The 16,549-nt window shown below is 46.9% G+C and overlaps 19 non-coding genes across 19 annotated transcripts; all 19 read left to right on the top strand.

The window, feature by feature from the left end:
- The first annotated feature begins 32 nt into the window (after positions 1 to 32).
- On the top strand, positions 33 to 114 carry Trnas-gcu (transfer RNA serine (anticodon GCU)). Its single transcript has one exon. It is a non-coding gene; the product is annotated as a tRNA-Ser (tRNA).
- Positions 115 to 955: 841 nt separating this feature from the next.
- Trnas-gcu (transfer RNA serine (anticodon GCU)) lies at positions 956 to 1,037 on the top strand. The gene has a single exon. It is a non-coding gene; the product is annotated as a tRNA-Ser (tRNA).
- A 678-nt stretch (positions 1,038 to 1,715) lies between these two features.
- Positions 1,716 to 1,797, top strand: Trnas-gcu (transfer RNA serine (anticodon GCU)). The gene has a single exon. It is a non-coding gene; the product is annotated as a tRNA-Ser (tRNA).
- Positions 1,798 to 2,638: 841 nt separating this feature from the next.
- On the top strand, positions 2,639 to 2,720 carry Trnas-gcu (transfer RNA serine (anticodon GCU)). Its single transcript has one exon. It is a non-coding gene; the product is annotated as a tRNA-Ser (tRNA).
- A 678-nt stretch (positions 2,721 to 3,398) lies between these two features.
- Trnas-gcu (transfer RNA serine (anticodon GCU)) lies at positions 3,399 to 3,480 on the top strand. The gene has a single exon. It is a non-coding gene; the product is annotated as a tRNA-Ser (tRNA).
- Positions 3,481 to 4,321: 841 nt separating this feature from the next.
- On the top strand, positions 4,322 to 4,403 carry Trnas-gcu (transfer RNA serine (anticodon GCU)). Its single transcript has one exon. It is a non-coding gene; the product is annotated as a tRNA-Ser (tRNA).
- An 841-nt stretch (positions 4,404 to 5,244) lies between these two features.
- On the top strand, positions 5,245 to 5,326 carry Trnas-gcu (transfer RNA serine (anticodon GCU)). Its single transcript has one exon. It is a non-coding gene; the product is annotated as a tRNA-Ser (tRNA).
- An 841-nt stretch (positions 5,327 to 6,167) lies between these two features.
- Trnas-gcu (transfer RNA serine (anticodon GCU)) lies at positions 6,168 to 6,249 on the top strand. Its single transcript has one exon. It is a non-coding gene; the product is annotated as a tRNA-Ser (tRNA).
- Positions 6,250 to 7,090: 841 nt separating this feature from the next.
- Trnas-gcu (transfer RNA serine (anticodon GCU)) lies at positions 7,091 to 7,172 on the top strand. Its single transcript has one exon. It is a non-coding gene; the product is annotated as a tRNA-Ser (tRNA).
- Positions 7,173 to 7,850: 678 nt separating this feature from the next.
- Trnas-gcu (transfer RNA serine (anticodon GCU)) lies at positions 7,851 to 7,932 on the top strand. Its single transcript has one exon. It is a non-coding gene; the product is annotated as a tRNA-Ser (tRNA).
- An 841-nt stretch (positions 7,933 to 8,773) lies between these two features.
- On the top strand, positions 8,774 to 8,855 carry Trnas-gcu (transfer RNA serine (anticodon GCU)). Its single transcript has one exon. It is a non-coding gene; the product is annotated as a tRNA-Ser (tRNA).
- An 841-nt stretch (positions 8,856 to 9,696) lies between these two features.
- On the top strand, positions 9,697 to 9,778 carry Trnas-gcu (transfer RNA serine (anticodon GCU)). Its single transcript has one exon. It is a non-coding gene; the product is annotated as a tRNA-Ser (tRNA).
- An 841-nt stretch (positions 9,779 to 10,619) lies between these two features.
- Trnas-gcu (transfer RNA serine (anticodon GCU)) lies at positions 10,620 to 10,701 on the top strand. The gene has a single exon. It is a non-coding gene; the product is annotated as a tRNA-Ser (tRNA).
- Positions 10,702 to 11,542: 841 nt separating this feature from the next.
- On the top strand, positions 11,543 to 11,624 carry Trnas-gcu (transfer RNA serine (anticodon GCU)). Its single transcript has one exon. It is a non-coding gene; the product is annotated as a tRNA-Ser (tRNA).
- Positions 11,625 to 12,465: 841 nt separating this feature from the next.
- Trnas-gcu (transfer RNA serine (anticodon GCU)) lies at positions 12,466 to 12,547 on the top strand. Its single transcript has one exon. It is a non-coding gene; the product is annotated as a tRNA-Ser (tRNA).
- Positions 12,548 to 13,356: 809 nt separating this feature from the next.
- On the top strand, positions 13,357 to 13,438 carry Trnas-gcu (transfer RNA serine (anticodon GCU)). The gene has a single exon. It is a non-coding gene; the product is annotated as a tRNA-Ser (tRNA).
- An 841-nt stretch (positions 13,439 to 14,279) lies between these two features.
- Trnas-gcu (transfer RNA serine (anticodon GCU)) lies at positions 14,280 to 14,361 on the top strand. The gene has a single exon. It is a non-coding gene; the product is annotated as a tRNA-Ser (tRNA).
- Positions 14,362 to 15,202: 841 nt separating this feature from the next.
- Trnas-gcu (transfer RNA serine (anticodon GCU)) lies at positions 15,203 to 15,284 on the top strand. The gene has a single exon. It is a non-coding gene; the product is annotated as a tRNA-Ser (tRNA).
- An 841-nt stretch (positions 15,285 to 16,125) lies between these two features.
- Trnas-gcu (transfer RNA serine (anticodon GCU)) lies at positions 16,126 to 16,207 on the top strand. The gene has a single exon. It is a non-coding gene; the product is annotated as a tRNA-Ser (tRNA).
- Positions 16,208 to 16,549: the final 342 nt, after the last annotated feature.

Genomic DNA, 16,549 nt, shown 5'->3' with positions numbered 1-16,549 from the left:
CACTCGCCAAAGACACAACTGTAGTTCCAGCAGACGAGGTGGCCGAGTGGTTAAGGCGTTGGACTGCTAATCCAATGTGCTCTGCACGCGTGGGTTCGAATCCCATCCTCGTCGAAGAAATTTACGTAAACCACGCTTTTGCGGTCACTCCTTCTCCGTGCGAAACGCCACTCAGTAGTAACATCGACGCGTGTACGTGGCAGATAGCGTGTGTATGAAATAAGTGACTAAACTGCCTACCAGATGAAAGCGCACAACATTCCATAGCGTATGCCCTTCGAATTAAACATCAATTCGAGATCTATAAACCAATCAAATTTCGGCTCCAGCAAAGAGTATGTTGGTATTTGCGAACGACCAGTTCTTATTTATATTTAAGTGCATATCTGTCGCAGTCATTTTAACGTATCGTGCCTTTAATAATCCATCTGTAGCACAACTGTCGCCTTCCGACAGTTTGTTCTTTAAAGTCAGGCCGCCATCTACAGAAGCCATTTGGCAGGGCCTACTGGAGAGACTTGAGTTTGCAGACATCCGTCGCTAGTGGCCGCCCAAACACCAAGCTCCATCGCAAACAGCAGGACAATCTTGGGCTAGGGGGGACGTCAAAACCTTGCAAGCAATATCAGTGTAGCGTATCGAGCTGTACGTTTCGTTGCAGTAAGTCGTGCAAAAGAATGCACAGCACCTTTCTCATTTGCATTAGACGACACTGCATGTCGATACAATGCTTATTCCTGCAGTAGATAATTGGGCCAATGATTTTACCCGATCGCATATCCATATGGACGGATGCTGTCATTAAACGATTCGCCAGTGGGAGCTTGGTCGGCCGCACTGCAGCTTGGCATTAGACGTTAACACCGGCCCAGTACCATGTTTTGAATGTGTTTTCGAATCGACAAATGTCTTCTTTCCGCAAGCACTCGCCAAAGACACAACTGTAGTTCCAGCAGACGAGGTGGCCGAGTGGTTAAGGCGTTGGACTGCTAATCCAATGTGCTCTGCACGCGTGGGTTCGAATCCCATCCTCGTCGAAGAAATTTACGTAAAGCACGCTCTTGCGGTCACTCCTTCTCCGTGCGAAACGCCACTCAGTAGTAACATCGACGCGTGTACGTGGCAGATAGCGTGTGTATGAAATAAGTGACTAAACTGCCTACCAGATGAAAGCGCACAACATTCCATAGCGTATGCCCTTCGAATTAAACATCAATTCGAGATCTATAAACCAATCAAATTTCGGCTCCAGCAACTAGTATGTTGGCATTTGCGAACGACGAGTTCTTATTTATATTGAAGTGCATATCTGTCGCAATCATTTTAACGTATCGTGCCTTTAATAATCCATCTGTAGGGGGGACGTCAAAACCTTGGAAGCAATATCAGTGTAGCGTATCGAGCTGTACGTTTCGTTGCAGTAAGTCGTGCAAAAGAATGCACAGCACCTTTCTCATTTGCATTAGATGACACTGCATGTCGATACAATGCTTATTCCTGCAGTAGATAATTGGGCCAATGATTTTACCCGATCGCATATCCATATGGACGGATGCTGTCATTAAACGATTCGCCAGTGGGAGCTTGGTCGGCCGCACTGCAGCTTGGCATTAGACGTTAACACCGGCCCAGTACCATGTTTTGAATGTGTTTTCGAATCGACAAATGTCTTCTTCCCGCAAGCACTCGCCAAAGACACAACTGTAGTTCCAGCAGACGAGGTGGCCGAGTGGATAAGGCGTTGGACTGCTAATCCAATGTGCTCTGCACGCGTGGGTTCGAATCCCATCCTCGTCGAAGAAATTTACGTAAAGCACGCTTTTGCGGTCACTCCTTCTCCGTGCGAAACGCCACTCAGTAGTAACATCGACGCGTGTACGTGGCAGATAGCGTGTGTATGAAATAAGTGACTAAACTGCCTACCAGATGAAAGCGCACAACATTCCATAGCGTATGCCCTTCGAATTAAACATCAATTCGAGATCTATAAACCAATCAAATTTCGGCTCCAGCAAAGAGTATGTTGGTATTTGCGAACGACGAGTTCTTATTTATATTTAAGTGCATATCTGTCGCAGTCATTTTAACGTATCGTGCCTTTAATAATCCATCTGTAGCACAACTGTCGCCTTCCGACAGTTTGTTCTTTAAAGTCAGGCCGCCATCTACAGAAGCCATTTGGCAGGGCCTACTGGAGAGACTTGAGTTTGCAGACATCCGTCGCTAGTGGCCGCCCAAACACCAAGCTCCATCGCAAACAGCAGGACAATCTTGGGCTAGGGGGGACGTCAAAACCTTGCAAGCAATATCAGTGTAGCGTATCGAGCTGTACGTTTCGTTGCAGTAAGTCGTGCAAAAGAATGCACAGCACCTTTCTCATTTGCATTAGACGACACTGCATGTCGATACAATGCTTATTCCTGCAGTAGATAATTGGGCCAATGATTTTACCCGATCGCATATCCATATGGACGGATGCTGTCATTAAACGATTCGCCAGTGGGAGCTTGGTCGGCCGCACTGCAGCTTGGCATTAGACGTTAACACCGGCCCAGTACCATGTTTTGAATGTGTTTTCGAATCGACAAATGTCTTCTTTCCGCAAGCACTCGCCAAAGACACAACTGTAGTTCCAGCAGACGAGGTGGCCGAGTGGTTAAGGCGTTGGACTGCTAATCCGATGTGCTCTGCACGCGTGGGTTCGAATCCCATCCTCGTCGAAGAAATTTACGTAAAGCACGCTCTTGCGGTCACTCCTTCTCCGTGCGAAACGCCACTCAGTAGTAACATCGACGCGTGTACGTGGCAGATAGCGTGTGTATGAAATAAGTGACTAAACTGCCTACCAGATGAAAGCGCACAACATTCCATAGCGTATGCCCTTCGAATTAAACATCAATTCGAGATCTATAAACCAATCAAATTTCGGCTCCAGCAACTAGTATGTTGGCATTTGCGAACGACGAGTTCTTATTTATATTGAAGTGCATATCTGTCGCAATCATTTTAACGTATCGTGCCTTTAATAATCCATCTGTAGGGGGGACGTCAAAACCTTGGAAGCAATATCAGTGTAGCGTATCGAGCTGTACGTTTCGTTGCAGTAAGTCGTGCAAAAGAATGCACAGCACCTTTCTCATTTGCATTAGATGACACTGCATGTCGATACAATGCTTATTCCTGCAGTAGATAATTGGGCCAATGATTTTACCCGATCGCATATCCATATGGACGGATGCTGTCATTAAACGATTCGCCAGTGGGAGCTTGGTCGGCCGCACTGCAGCTTGGCATTAGACGTTAACACCGGCCCAGTACCATGTTTTGAATGTGTTTTCGAATCGACAAATGTCTTCTTCCCGCAAGCACTCGCCAAAGACACAACTGTAGTTCCAGCAGACGAGGTGGCCGAGTGGATAAGGCGTTGGACTGCTAATCCAATGTGCTCTGCACGCGTGGGTTCGAATCCCATCCTCGTCGAAGAAATTTACGTAAAGCACGCTTTTGCGGTCACTCCTTCTCCGTGCGAAACGCCACTCAGTAGTAACATCGACGCGTGTACGTGGCAGATAGCGTGTGTATGAAATAAGTGACTAAACTGCCTACCAGATGAAAGCGCACAACATTCCATAGCGTATGCCCTTCGAATTAAACATCAATTCGAGATCTATAAACCAATCAAATTTCGGCTCCAGCAAAGAGTATGTTGGTATTTGCGAACGACGAGTTCTTATTTATATTTAAGTGCATATCTGTCGCAGTCATTTTAACGTATCGTGCCTTTAATAATCCATCTGTAGCACAACTGTCGCCTTCCGACAGTTTGTTCTTTAAAGTCAGGCCGCCATCTACAGAAGCCATTTGGCAGGGCCTACTGGAGAGACTTGAGTTTGCAGACATCCGTCGCTAGTGGCCGCCCAAACACCAAGCTCCATCGCAAACAGCAGGACAATCTTGGGCTAGGGGGGACGTCAAAACCTTGCAAGCAATATCAGTGTAGCGTATCGAGCTGTACGTTTCGTTGCAGTAAGTCGTGCAAAAGAATGCACAGCACCTTTCTCATTTGCATTAGACGACACTGCATGTCGATACAATGCTTATTCCTGCAGTAGATAATTGGGCCAATGATTTTACCCGATCGCATATCCATATGGACGGATGCTGTCATTAAACGATTCGCCAGTGGGAGCTTGGTCGGCCGCACTGCAGCTTGGCATTAGACGTTAACACCGGCCCAGTACCATGTTTTGAATGTGTTTTCGAATCGACAAATGTCTTCTTTCCGCAAGCACTCGCCAAAGACACAACTGTAGTTCCAGCAGACGAGGTGGCCGAGTGGTTAAGGCGTTGGACTGCTAATCCAATGTGCTCTGCACGCGTGGGTTCGTATCCCATCCTCGTCGAAGAAATTTACGTAAAGCACGCTTTTGCGGTCACTCCTTCTCCGTGCGAAACGCCACTCAGTAGTAACATCGACGCGTGTACGTGGCAGATAGCGTGTGTATGAAATAAGTGACTAAACTGCCTACCAGATGAAAGCGCACAACATTCCATAGCGTATGCCCTTCGAATTAAACATCAATTCGAGATCTATAAACCAATCAAATTTCGGCTCCAGCAAAGAGTATGTTGGTATTTGCGAACGACGAGTTCTTATTTATATTTAAGTGCATATCTGTCGCAGTCATTTTAACGTATCGTGCCTTTAATAATCCATCTGTAGCACAACTGTCGCCTTCCGACAGTTTGTTCTTTAAAGTCAGGCCGCCATCTACAGAAGCCATTTGGCAGGGCCTACTGGAGAGACTTGAGTTTGCAGACATCCGTCGCTAGTGGCCGCCCAAACACCAAGCTCCATCGCAAACAGCAGGACAATCTTGGGCTAGGGGGGACGTCAAAACCTTGCAAGCAATATCAGTGTAGCGTATCGAGCTGTACGTTTCGTTGCAGTAAGTCGTGCAAAAGAATGCACAGCACCTTTCTCATTTGCATTAGACGACACTGCATGTCGATACAATGCTTATTCCTGCAGTAGATAATTGGGCCAATGATTTTACCCGATCGCATATCCATATGGACGGATGCTGTCATTAAACGATTCGCCAGTGGGAGCTTGGTCGGCCGCACTGCAGCTTGGCATTAGACGTTAACACCGGCCCAGTACCATGTTTTGAATGTGTTTTCGAATCGACAAATGTCTTCTTTCCGCAAGCACTCGCCAAAGACACAACTGTAGTTCCAGCAGACGAGGTGGCCGAGTGGTTAAGGCGTTGGACTGCTAATCCAATGTGCTCTGCACGCGTGGGTTCGAATCCCATTCTCGTCGAAGAAATTTACGTAAAGCACGCTTTTGCGGTCACTCCTTCTCCGTGCGAAACGCCACTCAGTAGTAACATCGACGCGTGTACGTGGCAGATAGCGTGTGTATGAAATAAGTGACTAAACTGCCTACCAGATGAAAGCGCACAACATTCCATAGCGTATGCCCTTCGAATTAAACATCAATTCGAGATCTATAAACCAATCAAATTTCGGCTCCAGCAAAGAGTATGTTGGTATTTGCCAACGACGAGTTCTTATTTATATTTAAGTGCATATCTGTCGCAGTCATTTTAACGTATCGTGCCTTTAATAATCCATCTGTAGCACAACTGTCGCCTTCCGACAGTTTGTTCTTTAAAGTCAGGCCGCCATCTACAGAAGCCATTTGGCAGGGCCTACTGGAGAGACTTGAGTTTGCAGACATCCGTCGCTAGTGGCCGCCCAAACACCAAGCTCCATCGCAAACAGCAGGACAATCTTGGGCTAGGGGGGACGTCAAAACCTTGCAAGCAATATCAGTGTAGCGTATCGAGCTGTACGTTTCGTTGCAGTAAGTCGTGCAAAAGAATGCACAGCACCTTTCTCATTTGCATTAGACGACACTGCATGTCGATACAATGCTTATTCCTGCAGTAGATAATTGGGCCAATGATTTTACCCGATCGCATATCCATATGGACGGATGCTGTCATTAAACGATTCGCCAGTGGGAGCTTGGTCGGCCGCACTGCAGCTTGGCATTAGACGTTAACACCGGCCCAGTACCATGTTTTGAATGTGTTTTCGAATCGACAAATGTCTTCTTTCCGCAAGCACTCGCCAAAGACACAACTGTAGTTCCAGCAGACGAGGTGGCCGAGTAGTTAAGGCGTTGGACTGCTAATCCAATGTGCTCTGCACGCGTGGGTTCGAATCCCATCCTCGTCGAAGAAATTTACGTAAAGCACGCTTTTGCGGTCACTCCTTCTCCGTGCGAAACGCCACTCAGTAGTAACATCGACGCGTGTACGTGGCAGATAGCGTGTGTATGAAATAAGTGACTAAACTGCCTACCAGATGAAAGCGCACAACATTCCATAGCGTATGCCCTTCGAATTAAACATCAATTCGAGATCTATAAACCAATCAAATTTCGGCTCCAGCAAAGAGTATGTTGGTATTTGCCAACGACGAGTTCTTATTTATATTTAAGTGCATATCTGTCGCAGTCATTTTAACGTATCGTGCCTTTAATAATCCATCTGTAGCACAACTGTCGCCTTCCGACAGTTTGTTCTTTAAAGTCAGGCCGCCATCTACAGAAGCCATTTGGCAGGGCCTACTGGAGAGACTTGAGTTTGCAGACATCCGTCGCTAGTGGCCGCCCAAACACCAAGCTCCATCGCAAACAGCAGGACAATCTTGGGCTAGGGGGGACGTCAAAACCTTGCAAGCAATATCAGTGTAGCGTATCGAGCTGTACGTTTCGTTGCAGTAAGTCGTGCAAAAGAATGCACAGCACCTTTCTCATTTGCATTAGACGACACTGCATGTCGATACAATGCTTATTCCTGCAGTAGATAATTGGGCCAATGATTTTACCCGATCGCATATCCATATGGACGGATGCTGTCATTAAACGATTCGCCAGTGGGAGCTTGGTCGGCCGCACTGCAGCTTGGCATTAGACGTTAACACCGGCCCAGTACCATGTTTTGAATGTGTTTTCGAATCGACAAATGTCTTCTTTCCGCAAGCACTCGCCAAAGACACAACTGTAGTTCCAGCAGACGAGGTGGCCGAGTGGTTAAGGCGTTGGACTGCTAATCCGATGTGCTCTGCACGCGTGGGTTCGAATCCCATCCTCGTCGAAGAAATTTACGTAAAGCACGCTCTTGCGGTCACTCCTTCTCCGTGCGAAACGCCACTCAGTAGTAACATCGACGCGTGTACGTGGCAGATAGCGTGTGTATGAAATAAGTGACTAAACTGCCTACCAGATGAAAGCGCACAACATTCCATAGCGTATGCCCTTCGAATTAAACATCAATTCGAGATCTATAAACCAATCAAATTTCGGCTCCAGCAACTAGTATGTTGGCATTTGCGAACGACGAGTTCTTATTTATATTGAAGTGCATATCTGTCGCAATCATTTTAACGTATCGTGCCTTTAATAATCCATCTGTAGGGGGGACGTCAAAACCTTGGAAGCAATATCAGTGTAGCGTATCGAGCTGTACGTTTCGTTGCAGTAAGTCGTGCAAAAGAATGCACAGCACCTTTCTCATTTGCATTAGATGACACTGCATGTCGATACAATGCTTATTCCTGCAGTAGATAATTGGGCCAATGATTTTACCCGATCGCATATCCATATGGACGGATGCTGTCATTAAACGATTCGCCAGTGGGAGCTTGGTCGGCCGCACTGCAGCTTGGCATTAGACGTTAACACCGGCCCAGTACCATGTTTTGAATGTGTTTTCGAATCGACAAATGTCTTCTTCCCGCAAGCACTCGCCAAAGACACAACTGTAGTTCCAGCAGACGAGGTGGCCGAGTGGATAAGGCGTTGGACTGCTAATCCAATGTGCTCTGCACGCGTGGGTTCGAATCCCATCCTCGTCGAAGAAATTTACGTAAAGCACGCTTTTGCGGTCACTCCTTCTCCGTGCGAAACGCCACTCAGTAGTAACATCGACGCGTGTACGTGGCAGATAGCGTGTGTATGAAATAAGTGACTAAACTGCCTACCAGATGAAAGCGCACAACATTCCATAGCGTATGCCCTTCGAATTAAACATCAATTCGAGATCTATAAACCAATCAAATTTCGGCTCCAGCAAAGAGTATGTTGGTATTTGCCAACGACGAGTTCTTATTTATATTTAAGTGCATATCTGTCGCAGTCATTTTAACGTATCGTGCCTTTAATAATCCATCTGTAGCACAACTGTCGCCTTCCGACAGTTTGTTCTTTAAAGTCAGGCCGCCATCTACAGAAGCCATTTGGCAGGGCCTACTGGAGAGACTTGAGTTTGCAGACATCCGTCGCTAGTGGCCGCCCAAACACCAAGCTCCATCGCAAACAGCAGGACAATCTTGGGCTAGGGGGGACGTCAAAACCTTGCAAGCCATATCAGTGTAGCGTATCGAGCTGTACGTTTCGTTGCAGTAAGTCGTGCAAAAGAATGCACAGCACCTTTCTCATTTGCATTAGACGACACTGCATGTCGATACAATGCTTATTCCTGCAGTAGATAATTGGGCCAATGATTTTACCCGATCGCATATCCATATGGACGGATGCTGTCATTAAACGATTCGCCAGTGGGAGCTTGGTCGGCCGCACTGCAGCTTGGCATTAGACGTTAACACCGGCCCAGTACCATGTTTTGAATGTGTTTTCGAATCGACAAATGTCTTCTTTCCGCAAGCACTCGCCAAAGACACAACTGTAGTTCCAGCAGACGAGGTGGCCGAGTGGTTAAGGCGTTGGACTGCTAATCCAATGTGCTCTGCACGCGTGGGTTCGTATCCCATCCTCGTCGAAGAAATTTACGTAAAGCACGCTTTTGCGGTCACTCCTTCTCCGTGCGAAACGCCACTCAGTAGTAACATCGACGCGTGTACGTGGCAGATAGCGTGTGTATGAAATAAGTGACTAAACTGCCTACCAGATGAAAGCGCACAACATTCCATAGCGTATGCCCTTCGAATTAAACATCAATTCGAGATCTATAAACCAATCAAATTTCGGCTCCAGCAAAGAGTATGTTGGTATTTGCCAACGACGAGTTCTTATTTATATTTAAGTGCATATCTGTCGCAGTCATTTTAACGTATCGTGCCTTTAATAATCCATCTGTAGCACAACTGTCGCCTTCCGACAGTTTGTTCTTTAAAGTCAGGCCGCCATCTACAGAAGCCATTTGGCAGGGCCTACTGGAGAGACTTGAGTTTGCAGACATCCGTCGCTAGTGGCCGCCCAAACACCAAGCTCCATCGCAAACAGCAGGACAATCTTGGGCTAGGGGGGACGTCAAAACCTTGCAAGCAATATCAGTGTAGCGTATCGAGCTGTACGTTTCGTTGCAGTAAGTCGTGCAAAAGAATGCACAGCACCTTTCTCATTTGCATTAGACGACACTGCATGTCGATACAATGCTTATTCCTGCAGTAGATAATTGGGCCAATGATTTTACCCGATCGCATATCCATATGGACGGATGCTGTCATTAAACGATTCGCCAGTGGGAGCTTGGTCGGCCGCACTGCAGCTTGGCATTAGACGTTAACACCGGCCCAGTACCATGTTTTGAATGTGTTTTCGAATCGACAAATGTCTTCTTTCCGCAAGCACTCGCCAAAGACACAACTGTAGTTCCAGCAGACGAGGTGGCCGAGTGGTTAAGGCGTTGGACTGCTAATCCAATGTGCTCTGCACGCGTGGGTTCGAATCCCATTCTCGTCGAAGAAATTTACGTAAAGCACGCTTTTGCGGTCACTCCTTCTCCGTGCGAAACGCCACTCAGTAGTAACATCGACGCGTGTACGTGGCAGATAGCGTGTGTATGAAATAAGTGACTAAACTGCCTACCAGATGAAAGCGCACAACATTCCATAGCGTATGCCCTTCGAATTAAACATCAATTCGAGATCTATAAACCAATCAAATTTCGGCTCCAGCAAAGAGTATGTTGGTATTTGCCAACGACGAGTTCTTATTTATATTTAAGTGCATATCTGTCGCAGTCATTTTAACGTATCGTGCCTTTAATAATCCATCTGTAGCACAACTGTCGCCTTCCGACAGTTTGTTCTTTAAAGTCAGGCCGCCATCTACAGAAGCCATTTGGCAGGGCCTACTGGAGAGACTTGAGTTTGCAGACATCCGTCGCTAGTGGCCGCCCAAACACCAAGCTCCATCGCAAACAGCAGGACAATCTTGGGCTAGGGGGGACGTCAAAACCTTGCAAGCAATATCAGTGTAGCGTATCGAGCTGTACGTTTCGTTGCAGTAAGTCGTGCAAAAGAATGCACAGCACCTTTCTCATTTGCATTAGACGACACTGCATGTCGATACAATGCTTATTCCTGCAGTAGATAATTGGGCCAATGATTTTACCCGATCGCATATCCATATGGACGGATGCTGTCATTAAACGATTCGCCAGTGGGAGCTTGGTCGGCCGCACTGCAGCTTGGCATTAGACGTTAACACCGGCCCAGTACCATGTTTTGAATGTGTTTTCGAATCGACAAATGTCTTCTTTCCGCAAGCACTCGCCAAAGACACAACTGTAGTTCCAGCAGACGAGGTGGCCGAGTAGTTAAGGCGTTGGACTGCTAATCCAATGTGCTCTGCACGCGTGGGTTCGAATCCCATCCTCGTCGAAGAAATTTACGTAAAGCACGCTTTTGCGGTCACTCCTTCTCCGTGCGAAACGCCACTCAGTAGTAACATCGACGCGTGTACGTGGCAGATAGCGTGTGTATGAAATAAGTGACTAAACTGCCTACCAGATGAAAGCGCACAACATTCCATAGCGTATGCCCTTCGAATTAAACATCAATTCGAGATCTATAAACCAATCAAATTTCGGCTCCAGCAAAGAGTATGTTGGTATTTGCCAACGACGAGTTCTTATTTATATTTAAGTGCATATCTGTCGCAGTCATTTTAACGTATCGTGCCTTTAATAATCCATCTGTAGCACAACTGTCGCCTTCCGACAGTTTGTTCTTTAAAGTCAGGCCGCCATCTACAGAAGCCATTTGGCAGGGCCTACTGGAGAGACTTGAGTTTGCAGACATCCGTCGCTAGTGGCCGCCCAAACACCAAGCTCCATCGCAAACAGCAGGACAATCTTGGGCTAGGGGGGACGTCAAAACCTTGCAAGCAATATCAGTGTAGCGTATCGAGCTGTACGTTTCGTTGCAGTAAGTCGTGCAAAAGAATGCACAGCACCTTTCTCATTTGCATTAGACGACACTGCATGTCGATACAATGCTTATTCCTGCAGTAGATAATTGGGCCAATGATTTTACCCGATCGCATATCCATATGGACGGATGCTGTCATTAAACGATTCGCCAGTGGGAGCTTGGTCGGCCGCACTGCAGCTTGGCATTAGACGTTAACACCGGCCCAGTACCATGTTTTGAATGTGTTTTCGAATCGACAAATGTCTTCTTTCCGCAAGCACTCGCCAAAGACACAACTGTAGTTCCAGCAGACGAGGTGGCCGAGTGGTTAAGGCGTTGGACTGCTAATCCAATGTGCTCTGCACGCGTGGGTTCGAATCCCATCCTCGTCGAAGAAATTTACGTAAAGCACGCTTTTGCGGTCACTCCTTCTCCATGCGAAACGCCACTCAGTAGTAACATCGACGCGTGTACGTGGCAGATAGCGTGTGTATGAAATAAGTGACTAAACTGCCTACCAGATGAAAGCGCACAACATTCCATAGCGTATGCCCTTCGAATTAAACATCAATTCGAGATCTATAAACCAATCAAATTTCGGCTCCAGCAAAGAGTATGTTGGTATTTGCCAACGACGAGTTCTTATTTATATTTAAGTGCATATCTGTCGCAGTCATTTTAACGTATCGTGCCTTTAATAATCCATCTGTAGCACAACTGTCGCCTTCCGACAGTTTGTTCTTTAAAGTCAGGCCGCCATCTACAGAAGCCATTTGGCAGGGCCTACTGGAGAGACTTGAGTTTGCAGACATCCGTCGCTAGTGGCCGCCCAAACACCAAGCTCCATCGCAAACAGCAGGACAATCTTGGGCTAGGGGGGACGTCAAAACCTTGCAAGCAATATCAGTGTAGCGTATCGAGCTGTACGTTTCGTTGCAGTAAGTCGTGCAAAAGAATGCACAGCACCTTTCTCATTTGCATTAGACGACACTGCATGTCGATACAATGCTTATTCCTGCAGTAGATAATTGGGCCAATGATTTTACCCGATCGCATATCCATATGGACGGATGCTGTCATTAAACGATTCGCCAGTGGGAGCTTGGTCGGCCGCACTGCAGCTTGGCATTAGACGTTAACACCGGCCCAGTACCATGTTTTGAATGTGTTTTCGAATCGACAAATGTCTTCTTTCCGCAAGCACTCGCCAAAGACACAACTGTAGTTCCAGCAGACGAGGTGGCCGAGTGGTTAAGGCGTTGGACTGCTAATCCAATGTGCTCTGCACGCGTGGGTTCGAATCCCATCCTCGTCGAAGAAATTTACGTAAAGCACGCTTTTGCGGTCACTCCTTCTCCGTGCGAAACGCCACGCAGTAGTAACATCGACGCGTGTACGTGGCAGACAGCGTGTGTATGAAATAAGTGACTAAACTGCCTACCAGATGAAAGCGCACAACATTCCATAGCGTATGCCCTTCGAATTAAACATCAATTCGAGATCTATAAACCAATCAAATTTCGGCTCCAGCAAAGAGTATGTTGGTATTTGCCAACGACGAGTTCTTATTTATATTTAAGTGCATATCTGTCGCAGTCATTTTAACGTATCGTGCCTTTAATAATCCATCTCTTTAAAGTCAGGCCGCCATCTACAGAAGCCATTTGGCAGGGCCTACTGGAGAGACTTGAGTTTGCAGACATCCGTCGCTAGTGGCCGCCCGAACACCAAGCTCCATCGCAAACAGCAGGACAATCTTGGGCTAGGGGGGACGTCAAAACCTTGCAAGCAATATCAGTGTAGCGTATCGAGCTGTACGTTTCGTTGCAGTAAGTCGTGCAAAAGAATGCACAGCACCTTTCTCATTTGCATTAGACGACACTGCATGTCGATACAATGCTTATTCCTGCAGTAGATAATTGGGCCAATGATTTTACCCGATCGCATATCCATATGGACGGATGCTGTCATTAAACGATTCGCCAGTGGGAGCTTGGTCGGCCGCACTGCAGCTTGGCATTAGACGTTAACACCGGCCCAGTACCATGTTTTGAATGTGTTTTCGAATCGACAAATGTCTTCTTTCCGCAAGCACTCGCCAAAGACACAACTGTAGTTCCAGCAGACGAGGTGGCCGAGTGGTTAAGGCGTTGGACTGCTAATCCAATGTGCTCTGCACGCGTGGGTTCGAATCCCATCATCGTCGAAGAAATTTACGTAAAGCACGCTTTTGCGGTCACTCCTTCTCCGTGCGAAACGCCACTCAGTAGTAACATCGACGCGTGTACGTGGCAGATAGCGTGTGTATGAAATAAGTGACTAAACTGCCTACCAGATGAAAGCGCACAACATTCCATAGCGTATGCCCTTCGAATTAAACATCAATTCGAGATCTATAAACCAATCAAATTTCGGCTCCAGCAAAGAGTATGTTGGTATTTGCCAACGACGAGTTCTTATTTATATTTAAGTGCATATCTGTCGCAGTCATTTTAACGTATCGTGCCTTTAATAATCCATCTGTAGCACAACTGTCGCCTTCCGACAGTTTGTTCTTTAAAGTCAGGCCGCCATCTACAGAAGCCATTTGGCAGGGCCTACTGGAGAGACTTGAGTTTGCAGACATCCGTCGCTAGTGGCCGCCCAAACACCAAGCTCCATCGCAAACAGCAGGACAATCTTGGGCTAGGGGGGACGTCAAAACCTTGCAAGCAATATCAGTGTAGCGTATCGAGCTGTACGTTTCGTTGCAGTAAGTCGTGCAAAAGAATGCACAGCACCTTTCTCATTTGCATTAGACGACACTGCATGTCGATACAATGCTTATTCCTGCAGTAGATAATTGGGCCAATGATTTTACCCGATCGCATATCCATATGGACGGATGCTGTCATTAAACGATTCGCCAGTGGGAGCTTGGTCGGCCGCACTGCAGCTTGGCATTAGACGTTAACACCGGCCCAGTACCATGTTTTGAATGTGTTTTCGAATCGACAAATGTCTTCTTTCCGCAAGCACTCGCCAAAGACACAACTGTAGTTCCAGCAGACGAGGTGGCCGAGTGGTTAAGGCGTTGGACTGCTAATGCAATGTGCTCTGCACGCGTGGGTTCGAATCCCATCCTCGTCGAAGAAATTTACGTAAAGCACGCTTTTGCGGTCACTCCTTCTCCGTGCGAAACGCCACTCAGTAGTAACATCGACGCGTGTACGTGGCAGATAGCGTGTGTATGAAATAAGTGACTAAACTGCCTACCAGATGAAAGCGCACAACATTCCATAGCGTATGCCCTTCGAATTAAACATCAATTCGAGATCTATAAACCAATCAAATTTCGGCTCCAGCAAAGAGTATGTTGGTATTTGCGAACGACGAGTTCTTATTTATATTTAAGTGCATATCTGTCGCAGTCATTTTAACGTATCGTGCCTTTAATAATCCATCTGTAGCACAACTGTCGCCTTCCGACAGTTTGTTCTTTAAAGTCAGGCCGCCATCTACAGAAGCCATTTGGCAGGGCCTACTGGAGAGACTTGAGTTTGCAGACATCCGTCGCTAGTGGCCGCCCAAACACCAAGCTCCATCGCAAACAGCAGGACAATCTTGGGCTAGGGGGGACGTCAAAACCTTGCAAGCAATATCAGTGTAGCGTATCGAGCTGTACGTTTCGTTGCAGTAAGTCGTGCAAAAGAATGCACAGCACCTTTCTCATTTGCATTAGACGACACTGCATGTCGATACAATGCTTATTCCTGCAGTAGATAATTGGGCCAATGATTTTACCCGATCGCATATCCATATGGACGGATGCTGTCATTAAACGATTCGCCAGTGGGAGCTTGGTCGGCCGCACTGCAGCTTGGCATTAGACGTTAACACCGGCCCAGTACCATGTTTTGAATGTGTTTTCGAATCGACAAATGTCTTCTTTCCGCAAGCACTCGCCAAAGACACAACTGTAGTTCCAGCAGACGAGGTGGCCGAGTGGTTAAAGCGTTGGACTGCTAATCCAATGTGCTCTGCACGCGTGGGTTCGAATCCCATCCTCGTCGAAGAAATTTACGTAAAGCACGCTTTTGCGGTCACTCCTTCTCCGTGCGAAACGCCACTCAGTAGTAACATCGACGCGTGTACGTGGCAGATAGCGTGTGTATGAAATAAGTGACTAAACTGCCTACCAGATGAAAGCGCACAACATTCCATAGCGTATGCCCTTCGAATTAAACATCAATTCGAGATCTATAAACCAATCAAATTTCGGCTCCAGCAAAGAGTATGTTGGTATTTGCGAACGGCGAGTTCTTATTTATATTTAAGTGCATATCTGTCGCAGTCATTTTAACGTATCGTGCCTTTAATAATCCATCTGTAGCACAACTGTCGCCTTCCGACAGTTTGTTCTTTAAAGTCAGGCCGCCATCTACAGAAGCCATTTGGCAGGGCCTACTGGAGAGACTTGAGTTTGCAGACATCCGTCGCTAGTGGCCGCCCAAACACCAAGCTCCATCGCAAACAGCAGGACAATCTTGGGCTAGGGGGGACGTCAAAACCTTGCAAGCAATATCAGTGTAGCGTATCGAGCTGTACGTTTCGTTGCAGTAAGTCGTGCAAAAGAATGCACAGCACCTTTCTCATTTGCATTAGATGACACTGCATGTCGATACAATGCTTATTCCTGCAGTAGATAATTGGGCCAATGATTTTACCCGATCGCATATCCATATGGACGGATGCTGTCATTAAACGATTCGCCAGTGGGAGCTTGGTCGGCCGCACTGCAGCTTGGCATTAGACGTTAACACCGGCCCAGTACCATGTTTTGAATGTGTTTTCGAATCGACAAATGTCTTCTTTCCGCAAGCACTCGCCAAAGACACAACTGTAGTTCCAGCAGACGAGGTGGCCGAGTGGTTAAGGCGTTGGACTGCTAATCCAATGTGCTCTGCACGCGTGGGTTCGAATCCCATCCTCGTCGAAGAAATTTACGTAAAGCACGCTTTTGCGGTCACTCCTTCTCCGTGCGAAACGCCACTCAGTAGTAACATCGACGCGTGTACGTGGCAGATAGCGTGTGTATGAAATAAGTGACTAAACTGCCTACCAGATGAAAGCGCACAACATTCCATAGCGTATGCCCTTCGAATTAAACATCAATTCGAGATCTATAAACCAATCAAATTTCGGCTCCAGCAAAGAGTATGTTGGTATTTGCGAACGACGAGTTCTTATTTATATTTAAGTGCATATCTGTCGCAGTCATTTTAACGTATCGTGCCTTTAATAATCCATCTGTAGCACAACTGTCGCCTTCCGACAG

Source organism: Schistocerca serialis, chromosome 2 (assembly GCF_023864345.2).
Source record: "Schistocerca serialis cubense isolate TAMUIC-IGC-003099 chromosome 2, iqSchSeri2.2, whole genome shotgun sequence".
NCBI lineage: Eukaryota > Metazoa > Arthropoda > Insecta > Orthoptera > Acrididae > Schistocerca > Schistocerca serialis.
Note: the sequence above shows the minus strand (reverse complement) of the source record. Positions and strands in the feature narration are given on the sequence as shown.